Here is a 12459-nt window from a genome sequence, read left to right on the forward strand (position 1 = left end):
CTTAATATTTTGTATTTATATATGGTATATCTATGAAACCCCAGACCTACCTACCAAATTTAACTGAGAGGGTTGACATGGTTTTGTGACTCACACTTTATTTGTGCTGACGGTCCACTTACTATTCTGTGTTAACCCTTGAAGTGCTCTAATCCACTGTATCTTATTTCAATCGAATGCTTTTTTTCCCCCAGCTACTCAGCATTTAAAGGGTTAAGGCATTACAAACTTTTAAAGGCAAAAAATAATAATAATAATAATAATAATAATAAATACAGTGGTTACCAGAAGGGAATTTCACTAATTGTGCATTGACGGGAATACTTGAATGTTGGTTTTACAAAGTGATGTAAATGACGAGTTGTACTATTTGTCCAGAAGGAGGTGGCAGCTCTTATCTTTTTAGACTATCATAGCTGAGCTGCTACTTTTCAACTTTGCTTTTGATAGTTTTGTGTAAATATATACATATATGGGTAAGAAGCTGCTTTCAGCAGCTCTAGGCTTACTTTTGCAGCATTTTTGTGGAATTGTTTGCAACGTGGTACAAGTGCAATAAAGATATGGCAAAATGTGTAGCCGTTGTGTCTAAATGGATTCATTTTCCCTGGAAATGCTGTTCAGAGCAAAGCTGTGCACACCAACCAGGCGTTTCGGACGGAGCTGTTTCAATTGCCATCCCCTTTTGTAGCAACAGCGAATCCAGCTAAAGCAGGGAATCGGTGCTAAATGTAAATTAAAACTCTGATAATGACTGTGGTGCTGAAAATGGCCAGTCTTCCCCAGGAAAGCATTGTTTTGACTAGCATTTCAGCATCCCTTCCTCTTGCAAGTATAGCGTAGAAACGGGCTGTAGAGCAACACCTCTCAAAGATTATGGCTTGACATACTGCCCAGAGAATCTATATATACAGCTCAGAAAGTCCCAGCCTAAATGATCTAGAAACATGGCATTCTTAACCGGGTAGTTTGAATGATGTTCAGCTGGGTTCATGCAGTGTGTGTGCAGACCGTCAGCCCCCCAGCAAACGTCAATGGAGCCAGCGGCTGGATTTGGGCTGTGAAAACACGGGGTGGTACGGGAGGAGCGAATCCCTCAGTGCTCTGTTAGACGAGGAGAGAATTTATTATGACAATGTTCAACCAAGCTATAATTCAAACCTGTCATGTGTTTCGTTTTATGTCTTTTGTCTCAGGGATTTATAAACATATACTTTAAAAGCTTGTAGCCAGATGACAGAATAAAATGTAGGCATTTCGACATATTAAAATTATGAATGAGAGAAAGTGTTGTTCCATAGTCCCATTCACTCCTTAGGCTGATGTATTAACACTAAATCTATGTCTTTTTCTATTATACAGCCCATTTCAAATTCCCATGACTCTCATACACACCGTGTTTAAAGACAACAGAACATCTCAGATAACACAAATGTCCATGGATTTGGAACATTTCTGTGGCTTTTTTTCACTTTCCAAGACCCACCTGTGGCAGATTCGTATTCATTTTCTAGATGTTTGGGAAGGGCAAAGAGCAGCTGCCTCGTGTTTCTTTCCTATGTGGGCAGGGTGGGAAGCTGGAGCCGGGGGGTGAACTGTGGCTCTGGGGGGTACCAGGGCACTGGGAACGGCTCAGAACAGCTTGGTTTTGGGGTTCCGCGGTGGGTTTGGCGTGCAGGGGTCGTGCACCCCGGCACACGCGCGGCAGCGCATTAAAGCAGAGCAAGACGAAGGCTCCGGAAGGGCTGTCGTTGCGCATTAGGGCAGTAATCCATGAACTAAGGAGGATTAGCATGATGCGGTGTAACATCTCCTCAGGAGCCCTACGTACCTACCAGACAAAACGGTTCACTCTAAGAAGATAAATAAACATCAGAATCCAATCGGTTTGTCTCCAATGACAATGAATGACATTAGGATCCCTACATAAATTCCTCTGCCACTTCTTCTAGAAAGGTGCTCACTGACAGACACGTGTACAAAACCACCTACATGCTTTAGGTGATACTGACATAACTTCAGAATACATCCCAAGGTGAATTAGGATAGATCCTACCCGAAAGGCAATTTAAAGTCTCCTCCCTCCAGCTGCAGGAGCCGCACCATGGCCAGCCATGTGTCCCCGGAGGCGGCTGCCGGAGCCTCCTGCACTCTGTCATCCCTGCACATCCCTATTGCCGCCGGAGCACCTGTGTGCCTGCACAAGTGCCATAAATCAAGCCAGCACTACGATGTGTGTGCATCTTCTGAGTCCCCATGCACAGCTAAACCACAAATGAAAGTTAAAGCTGTCAGCAGAATGCAAGCAATGCAGCTGAGGAAGCCCAGGTGCAAGGGAAAAACACAAACGCTGAATGGCAAAGGCAAGTTGATGGTCAAACCCTTTTTTGCAGACACTGATACGTAAACCAGGAGCACCACTTATTGCTCTGATCTCAGGCTGAGCTTTGGAAACGAGGGACAAATCCTCTTCCGATTTGAAACGAAGCAAATCGGGCTGCTCAAAGTTGGGAGCAGCTTTCCCCCTGGCGTGTCCCCAGCGCGCAGCCGCTGCCAGCGGGGCAGCCGCCTAGAGCAGCACCCGGGATCTGTGCCACAGGCAGCGCCTCAGAAATAGTGAAAATAAAAGGCTTTTCTGGTGAGTCCATTGAGTGACTTTCACATCGTTTCCCAGATCAAATCAGAACCCTTTCAGCTGATTTTTAAACTCCTTCCTAATCAGTGAAGTCAGTGAGAGTTTTACAGAAGCAGAATTTAGGCCCATTATCTTCTTCCACTGCGCCGTTTACAGATGAATAGTCTCTCTGACTTTCTCATGGCTTCCTTATCTATAAGCTGAAGTAATTTATTATTATTGTTTATCTTTTCTCTATATTGCTAGCAATTTGCTTCACTGCTTTGCATTGGATTTCCATTTTTAATGGATGCTTTTTTGTCCTGAATAAACTCTAAAATTCTAAGTTCTAATTTATAGCGTGAGATCTGTGATAATTGAGTTCGGAGCTGAATGTTGAGCCTTCTCCATATCCTCTGGCGTGTTCCTGGGAACAAGATGGATTGCCCAGTATGCTTGAGGCAAAAAATAATGAATGAATAAATAAATACATGAATAACAGCATGCCTCATTTTGCCTATCTCTTAGAGAGAGAGGAAGCTCATTCTTTAAGTATCAGGAATATGCTCGTTATGCAAAAATGGCAGAGCAGATGCACATATTCATAATAAGTATATTAAAAATCTCATTTTAGCTCCTGGAGGACAAGTGCAAGTGCAAAATTGGGTGCAATTATATTGATCTTTCCACCTCTGATATGCTCTCGTTTGAATATGTATTTGCTGGAGCTGGCTGTATCTAGAAGCATGGAGTTTCCTGTGACTGAAAAAAGCTAATGATTATGACTACCAGCCTATGATACTTCACATCAGAGGCTGGATCCAAGGTCCCCTGAAGTCACTAAAAAGGCTCTTGTTGAGTTCAGCTGCCGTTGCATTCAGGCAAGGGCTGGTCTCTTGTGCAGCCAGGGCCAAATGTGTGTTAGCAGCAAGACAAAAGAGCAGAGGACACGATACAAGTGGGGCTGTTCCTCATAACAGTCATTTGATCAAAGTAAAACGATGAACTGATAATTGGCTGTCCTTGCAACGACTGCACAGAGCCAGAGCCTTGGGTAGGGGCCCTTCCATACACCGAAATAAATAGAAAATAGGCTGCTGTAGGCAAAGAGATTAATCTTTGGTATGAGCATGAACAATAGTGGAAATAAATGTTGCTCATGAGACCATCGGACTGTGCCTGACTGCCGTAACACGCTTGGTGCTTGTGAATGAAAGAAGCTGCTCTTTTCTGCCCTTAAAGTAGCATAAAGTACTGTTGAAGTTCTACATGACCAGGTTTGTTAAAAAGGCTGTGATGGTGAAAACCTCACTCAAAGGCAACTACTTCAACAGAGAATTTATACACTTTCATTTCAGCAACAGATAAGATAGAGAGGGAGATATAAGACTGAACCCTAACAAAGGCAGAGACATTGGGAAGAACCCAGCCGAGAACGAGGAGGAAAGACTTGCACTGGAAACTCAGCAGAAGGAGGGTCCTGAAATATATTCAATATTCAGTTAAAGTGGGACTTGTGTTCTCCAGGAATCCCAATCCCTGCACCAGCGGGGAAAGCATAACCATTTTTTTGAAAATTAAACAAAACGGTTATGAAAATAGCACTGTAGGGACTAAAAGTCAAATGAATAGTAAGGACATTTGTCTTTAAACAGAGGTAAAATTTACAAGAACAAGAAGAAAATTCTGAAAATCTCCATAAAGACATCTATTTCCTAAAACGCAGCCTTGCAGCATTTGAACTGAACACGGTTGCTTTTCAATTGTCTCAACCAATGCAGTTCGCCCTCCCAGAGTGTGTATTTTGTCTGAGGACTCTTTCCTCCTTTAGCTGATCCCGTTACTCTGACTCCAAAGCCCAAGAAGTAGCCGTTGCACATCAGGATCACAGCGGAAGCAGCCGGGGGGTCCCACGGCCCCTTTCTCCTGCAGCACCACAGTACGTGACCTCCGAGAAAGCTCCGTCTCCTTCACAGACAAACTCCTCTCTGACACACAACCATGTTGTCAAAGGGATGGAGCTGCTGCCGACCTGTTCCAGGGCGCTGTGTAACACACATCAGCTGAAAATCCACCTTTCAAGCTTTGGTGAGCCAAGATTAATAGCAAACACTTCGGCACTGCAGGTTCCCACTTGGCTCCATGTTTTCAGTCACATATTACATGTAATGTGAAGCCGGCACTTTTTCCATATTTCTTTTGCAGTACTAACAATAATTCTCTTTTTTCCTCTCACTCTCAAGCAAACAAGTTAATAACTACATTTGCAGCTCCATTATCCCTAAAATAAGTGCAACTACTTAATTTGAGAGCTGGGATCTTGAATTTTATAGCAAGTGTAGAGTTAAAAGATAAGAGCAGACAAAACCAAACTTAGCATTGTAAATGGTGCAACATTCAGCATCCATGTCTCTAATTTTATTCTGAAATGGGTGTTGAAACCAGGATGGTGGGTACAAATGAGGCAGAAGAGCAAGAATGCTAGTTAACAATATGAAGAAAAGAATCTCTGCTAAATTACTCTGGGATTATTGTAAATAATCCAAAAATACCATAAGACAATATTAGTTGCAATTGTTAGCAGAGCGACCTATGTGGAATAAGCTGAAAAAACCCCAGTGCTTCTGGTACTATTTTTATTTCTATAAGGAAGACGTCCACAAGTGCTTTCATTACATACAAGTGGAAAGGTTGTCTGCTTTCCAAGATTTAATGAGCAACACTTTTGGATACTGTTCTGGACTCAGAGGCAGTTTAATGAATATGGTGCCGGTGGAAAGTCGCCGTCATACAAACTGAAAGAAAATACGGCTTAAATAACAGAAAATGTAACGTTCAAGACTGTGAGTGAGGAATACAAAAGCCGAGTCTTGTCACAGGACTGTGAGGCTGACACAGAATGGCACCTTCAAGGTCTTTAATTGGGTCTAGTTCTGCCCTATAAAGGGTCTAACAGTATCACAGTATGTTTGGGATTGGAAGGGACCTCAAAAGGTCATCTAGTCCAGTCCCCCCATGGAGCAGGAACGCCCAGGTGAGGTCGCACAGGAACATGTCCAGGCGGGTTGGAACATCTGCAGAGAAGGAGACTCCACAACTCCCTGGGCAGCCTGGGCCAGGCTCTGCCACCCTCACTGAGAAGAAGTTTTCCCTTCTGCGACCTATTCTTGATTTCCTTACCCAGGTGGAAACAAAGGCAACGCCACAAATAGAGAGCATGACATTTAGCTGTACAAAAAGCAAGGTGGACTAAGAATTATACCTCCCATATGAAGACAAAAGACATCTTCCAAAATAACTACATTTTGTACATTTAGCCATAATTAGGGCAGGATATTGCCATACAGGAACAGGAAGGTAAGAAGACCAAGACAGGGAGAGAGGTTTATTTATAGCTGATTTTTTTTAAAGATCGTTAAATTTGACACCAGAAATATGCTGAAAAAGACAAGTTTGTGGGCAGAAGCACCACGGGATGAGGAAGAAATGCCACAGGAAGGAAGACTAGTAATTCTAGGAGTAAACAGCTACTTTTAGAAAATACCATCTGTCCTGAATATGATTTTGCCATGTATTGTGACTCAAAAGGCTTTTTCCACTGAACTCCCAGCCCTGGCTCTGTCGAAGTCCCATCTCATGATTCATGTGGACCTGCAGCTGCAGCCAAAAGTTACTGGGTGGGAGAATCTCCAGTTGCAGAATTCATCTCCATTCCTCCTGCATTCTCATCATGTCACCGCACTTTTCCACCTCAATTTGTCCATCTATGGAAGCTCGCGGGATCTGTCTGCCTTGGAAATGCGTGGGTTAACCCGTTCTCACTTGCTAATGCATGTGGAAGATAAAGCAGTACGTAAATACCGGGCGTCATCATCACAGTAAATGCTAAAAATATGATATTGCTCAAAATCATAGTTGGCAGGACAGGGACAAGAGGCATAGAGGAGGTCACATCTGTCTTTTGCATGGAAAAGAGCTTGGGATGTCTAAAATGTACAGAGAAATTAACTATTTTAAGTAATGGAAGGAAAAAAATATGTTAATAAGCAGCTTTGCAAGCCATTTGTACTCAATCTTCTAATTATCCACAAACACTGGAGGCGGGAAATTGTCTTCCGAAATTTGTTGTTTCTTCAGCGCTTTCTGTGGTATCAGTGGGAAATCAGAAACTGAGAGGGAAGACAATTAATAGATACAAACGTCCATCAGGATGGCAAACAGGCTGAATGGAATTGATCCTTTGAGGGAACTAGACGGGTTTTCATCACTGAGTCCTCAGCAGCTCCTGAAGGATGAAGAACTGAGCAATGGAGGGGGAAAAAAAGCCATATCTCATTGGGAACAAGCTTAGGCACAGGCTGTCCCCAAACGGCCTCGTTAAGGGGTGAGGCTTTTTCCTTGCCTTTCCACCAGAAACACTTCTCTTTGGCTAACAAAGTTGTGCAGGGGACAAAACCAAGCAGGAACACCCCACGCAAGGAGCTGTCTTGGGTCCAACCAGCGACGGTTCCTGCCTCCTTCCAGATGCAACACAGGGGACCGACACCGTCCCATCCGCCTCTGTCAGAAGGAGCCCAAGTTGCTAAAATCTCTCGTCACCCACCTGAGCCAGCAGCAAAGAGGAAGGATAAAAGCGCTCAAGACAGGTACATCAAGTCAAAAGTTCATTAACTGGGTTAATTCTGAGTTAGTGCAGGTTTTAACAGCACTCTTTGTGCACTATCATTGTGGGGGAAAAACGCATCCACCAGCAGAAAACGAAGATGAAAATGCTGATTTTGCCTAGAACATAAAGAAAGAGGTGCACGTGCACAGCATTTGGGCAAGAACCGACCTTGTCCAGAGGTTGCTGGGCGCAGTGTAGCACATCTGGGGACATGGGGCTTGACTTTGGTTTCACTGCGCTGCAACTCCAGTGCTTTCCGTGAATTTTCCACCTGGTTCATCCAGCCAAACACAAAATGATGTTTTCTTCTTCATTTCTCTATGTAGTCTGGGCCAGTCCTGCCCTGGAGCTCTGCCGGTGAGCGGTGCTTTCACCCACAATTGGCTCTCTGACTTCACGAGGATGTCTAGTGCAAGCAAAGTCCTCCTTATGCTGAAGTACTGGAAATCGCAACACGATCTTGCCTTAAGTGAACGGGTTGAGCATGCAGAGTTTTCTGACACCACCTGGAAACACTCTTTGTACTGGTGCTGCTTTGGTGAGCTGGTGGCCACCGATTTGGACGTTCAAAATCAGATGTCTGTGGAAATTCTCCAGCTGACTCCTGTCAGCCACCCACTCTCACCTCTTCCTGCAGAACTGAAATATGAGCACAGAGCATCCACACCACCACACCGACGTGGACAGGACACGGAGCGCACACACACTTGTATTATGCACACACTGCTTATGCCCTCCTCCAATTTCCCGCACAGTGGAAGTGAAGAACCACAACCTGCCCTCGAACACCGGAGTGCAGAAGAAATTATGTATTTCAGCATGGGTAGAAAGAGGGAGGGAAACTTCAGGGAGTCGGATTGCTCTCAATTAGCAGTTGTCTCCAGCAGCTTGTCTGATTAATGACTGCACCGCTCACTGTGCCTATATAATAGGTGCAGGGAAGGTGCTTTAAAAGCGCTTTGCTCCTAATTACTGTGGAGACTGAAACAGTGGGTATCTCTTGTTAGAGTAAACATCTCTGTCCTTCTCTCAGCTCAGATCGATGCAACGCGGGGCCTGGGCAAGCAAAGCATGTCCAGGTGGGAGCATGGCAGGTACCAGCCGGCTGGTGCCAGCAGGAGCCTGGACATGATGGACTGCAGGAGAGTTACGTATTGCCACCAGCACCGAGCATCCTCACTTCAGGGGGCTCCATGTCCTGCACCAGAGTCTTTCTGCCTTCATAGACCACAATCTGGCTGGTTTTGGAGCTGATCCTCGAGGTACAATGGCACCGATCTGTTGTGCCAAGCATGAGAGCCAGAGGGCTGCTACATGTTGGTGTAACACATTAGTCCTTACAACACCACACGTCAGATCCAGCTTGTGCCTGAACTGCCGTCCCTTTCCCTATTCTGCCACAGACAGCAACCTCAGACAAAGCAATTTAGCGTGTCTTCGCGGCAGAGCTAAATCAAGGTGCACATTCCTGTACCTTGAGGTGAACAGCTGTGTTGCACAACCAGACCTGAACTGCTCTGACTTGACATCTGCCCCAGCTTTGCAACAGCTTGTCCACTCCGGTCCTGCCTTACAGTGACCTGTGATGTGCTATAGCTCTTTCCCAGTGAGTTATAGGAAAACATCGTCTCTGCTTCCGAGGGAGCGCATTGGAAGATCATCTAAAACTTGGAAAACTTCAGCCTGCATCCTCGCTCAATGGGAGGAAAGCAAGCAGCACGAGTTAATCTCTCTCAGCCTGCAGGAATCAGCAAGCCCAAGCTGAGCACTCCACCACTGCTGAGCAAAGCGAGGCCTTATTGTTGGGGGCACCTTTTTGTTTCTTCTCCTGAGAATACGGTCTTATATTCAGTGGACAATTTGTTCCATGCAAAGTCTAGTTTAGCATCTACCAAGCTCTGTCTCCTACTGATGTATCAACCGGTCTTTGGGGTTTGTTTTGGTATTAGGACACTCTGGTGCAACTTTCAGGCCAGACCAGTCTGCTGAACTGATTTTAGCAATGTGGGTCTCCAGCATGTCAGGGCGAGATGGGAATGATGTCCTCTCCACCAAGCAGCTCCTTTGCTTCGGGCATAAAGGTGCAGATAATAACACTCACCAGCCAACAATTTGGAGATCTTTTCAGAAAAGCAACTCTACCCGCACCAAACCCACGGCTGTGCTATGAACAAGAACGCAGCATTTCCCAATCACAGCTGAATTACATGTAAATCACAGCCAATTCATGGCTATCTGGGTGACCCTATTCTAAACCTTGCTTCCCTCTCCTTCTTCTCAGCAAGTTCACTTAATTGTGCAATCACTGCAAAGTAAAGAAAGGTTTTAAAGTACACTTACCTTGTAAAAATACAATATCTTCTTCAGAAATGAGCGCTGGTGAATTATGAATGAAGACATGCAATGCTGAAAGTCCCTGCTTATACATTTTTAAACGTAGCCTTTCACTTCTGATAATACTTTAAAAAACTCACTGCCACCAGGGGGGCAGAAGAAAATCCCCGGCTTCTCCTTTCCTCTCTCACACTGTCTCTATCAATCTTTCTTCAGAGACCACTCTTCAGAGTGGTTTAGGTAGAAACTTCACACGCAAAATAAATAGCTCAAGGTACAATCCAGCACAGAGCACCAGGTTTTAGGACATATGCATATAGCATCCTGCATCTGGCTCTCATCCCAACACTGAAGGGAACTACCAGCAGCGCGGTGTTCCAGTTCCAAGCCATTGGCAATATGCCCTCCCGTAAATGGAATTTAAAAAATCTCTGCCCAGAGAAAGAGGGAGAGGCCCCAATCAACGCAAATCAGAGTCTTTCCTCGAATTCTTTAGCAGATTGCACCATCTAGAGGGCGGCAGCAGCATCACCGGCTCCGCGCCGCGGGCACCGGCGCGGCAGAGACCCTTCTCATCGCACTCTTCAGGAAACACCCCTGTGTCCCCCGGCCCCAGCTCTGCGGGACCCTGTGCGCCCCAAAAGCTTCTCCCAGCCCTGTGTGAACGGCCGTGGAGTTGCAGAAAGGCGAGGACCCGTGTGAACCACAGCAGGACGGGATGCGTCAGAGCCATAAACCTGAGCGTGCTGACTCTTCATTACACCAGGCTCTTCCTTTGACCCTTTGTTATTATGGTCAAACTGTAATCAGTAAGAAATCTTTATACAATATCATGTATCCAGGCCTCTTCCATTCCTTCCACATCTGTAAGACTCAGATTGTTCAAAGATCTTTACACTGTCCTAAGGAAAATTAGGGACATGCCTTGAAATCTGTGAATGGTTGCTCTCCTTTACTTCCAAATAAAGATTAAGTTCTAAATTGCCTAAATCAGATATGAATGCGTTGGGGTTGGAGCCAGGCGACAAGCAACCAAAAATAACCTTGGGAAACAATCTTCTAAACTGCAAGTCTTAATCAAGAACATGTCCAGCCCCACTCGTATTCCAGGGGAACGAATCCACATCTCTGGCTGGCTGCTTGATGCTGTTCAGCCCCGTACCAAACAAACAAACATAAAGCATTGTGATGCCTTTCCTTAAAAGCAGTTTTCCCCACAAAAGCTAGCGAGAGCTTTATAGAGCCTTAACCACAAAAAGCCTGATATGAATTCTGCATGCTCCAAATTTAGAGTTATTTGGATCTAAGATTTCTGTTGAGTCGTATTTCAAAATGCAAATCAGACTTCATGACTCTGGCGGCCCTGCCATGATCTTCACATCCTAGTGTCTGATTTTACTCATTAAATAAAACAGAGAAGCGTTCTCTGCCCAAGCTTCCCTACTGCAGAATGGCTCCCAAGTACCTTGTATGGCCTGTAGAACTCCCATGCTCCAGTTTTCTCAGCTGCTGGTGTACAATGATGGGCTGCCAGGAGACATCTCTGTAGTATGTGCCAGAATAGAATTCTCTGTTTATTTTAAGTGCTAATTTGGCTGCTTCGCACCCCACTTCCTAGAAATCCTAATTCTACTCCAATGTCCTTTGTTAACACCAAAGCGTCTCTCCACATCTGAGCGATTTTGAAGACTGTTCCTGTTTACAGGCTGCGTCTGCAGAATTAAATGCCTTTAGCAACCCAGAGCCTGATGTCAGGTAAGAGGCTCCTTCGAGTCTTTCCCAAGACCACTGAATAAATAAGACCAAGAGCATCTGAGCCAGGCCAAGCCAGCAGAGAGCCGTGCTCACCCTCCTGCTCTCAGACGCTGCGCTGGAAAAGGAGCCTGCAGATGCTGCTACTGCAGATCTCTGCTGCTTGTTTTGGGATGCACATGGTGGTGTTTGGTTGGGCTAGAACTAGAGACGTGAAGCCAGACTAAGACTGTCTTGTGTCATTGCGTCCTCTCAGATCCACGCTGTGCGTTAGGCAGTGGCAGCACGTGTTTTGGAGGGACAGCGCGTTGCTAAATAGTCTCAGAGCACTTAAAATTCTTTTTTACGACTATGCCTATCTTTTTTTCCAAATCTACTTGTATTGAAGGGAAGAAAGAAAGGAGATGGGGTGGTGAGGGGAGAGAAGGGCAAACAACAATTTGCCAGGACTTCCAGGCAGCTATAAAGGAGGAGCAATTGAAACCATCCCTGTGTCTCACCTCTACCCACTGATCACCCTTTATAGACCAGCCTACAAATAGTAGCACAGAACTTCCAACTTGAGTCTATCATTAACACCAGGATCTGCAATTAAATATAGATACATTCCTTGTTGTTTCCTGGGTCACGTCACTACCTTTGTCACCACCCACCCACCTCCTCCTCTGCTCCCGTCCACCCCAAGCAGCTGCTGCCGTGTGGGTTGATCCAAACCCTTTGCTTGTGCTTCTGTTTTCCACGTACAATGTCAGGCTAGTTGGGTGCTCCCGTAGTTGCGGCTGCAGACTGTTGTGTGGGCGGTGAACGGGGCACAAACCTCTCTGTGTTACCTGTGAAGCTTCATGCTCCAAAATAGCTCATTTATTACCCTTTTCATCATACAACTGGGTTGCAACTCTGAGGAGAGATGTTGTGCCGTGTTCACTCTGGGGACGATTCACCAGTATTAGAGCAGACAAGCACATAAACAGTGGCATTTAGGAATATCTTTCGCATGGTAAAACTGCTGACTTTGTTTCCCTGCGATTTCTGAGACCCTATTTGTGAGCTTTTGAGGACACAGCCAAACAGAGTCCCTGAAGCCTTGAAGCTT

Source organism: Nesoenas mayeri (assembly GCF_963082525.1).
Source record: "Nesoenas mayeri genome assembly, chromosome: 15".
NCBI classification, from domain to species: Eukaryota; Metazoa; Chordata; class Aves; order Columbiformes; family Columbidae; genus Nesoenas; species Nesoenas mayeri.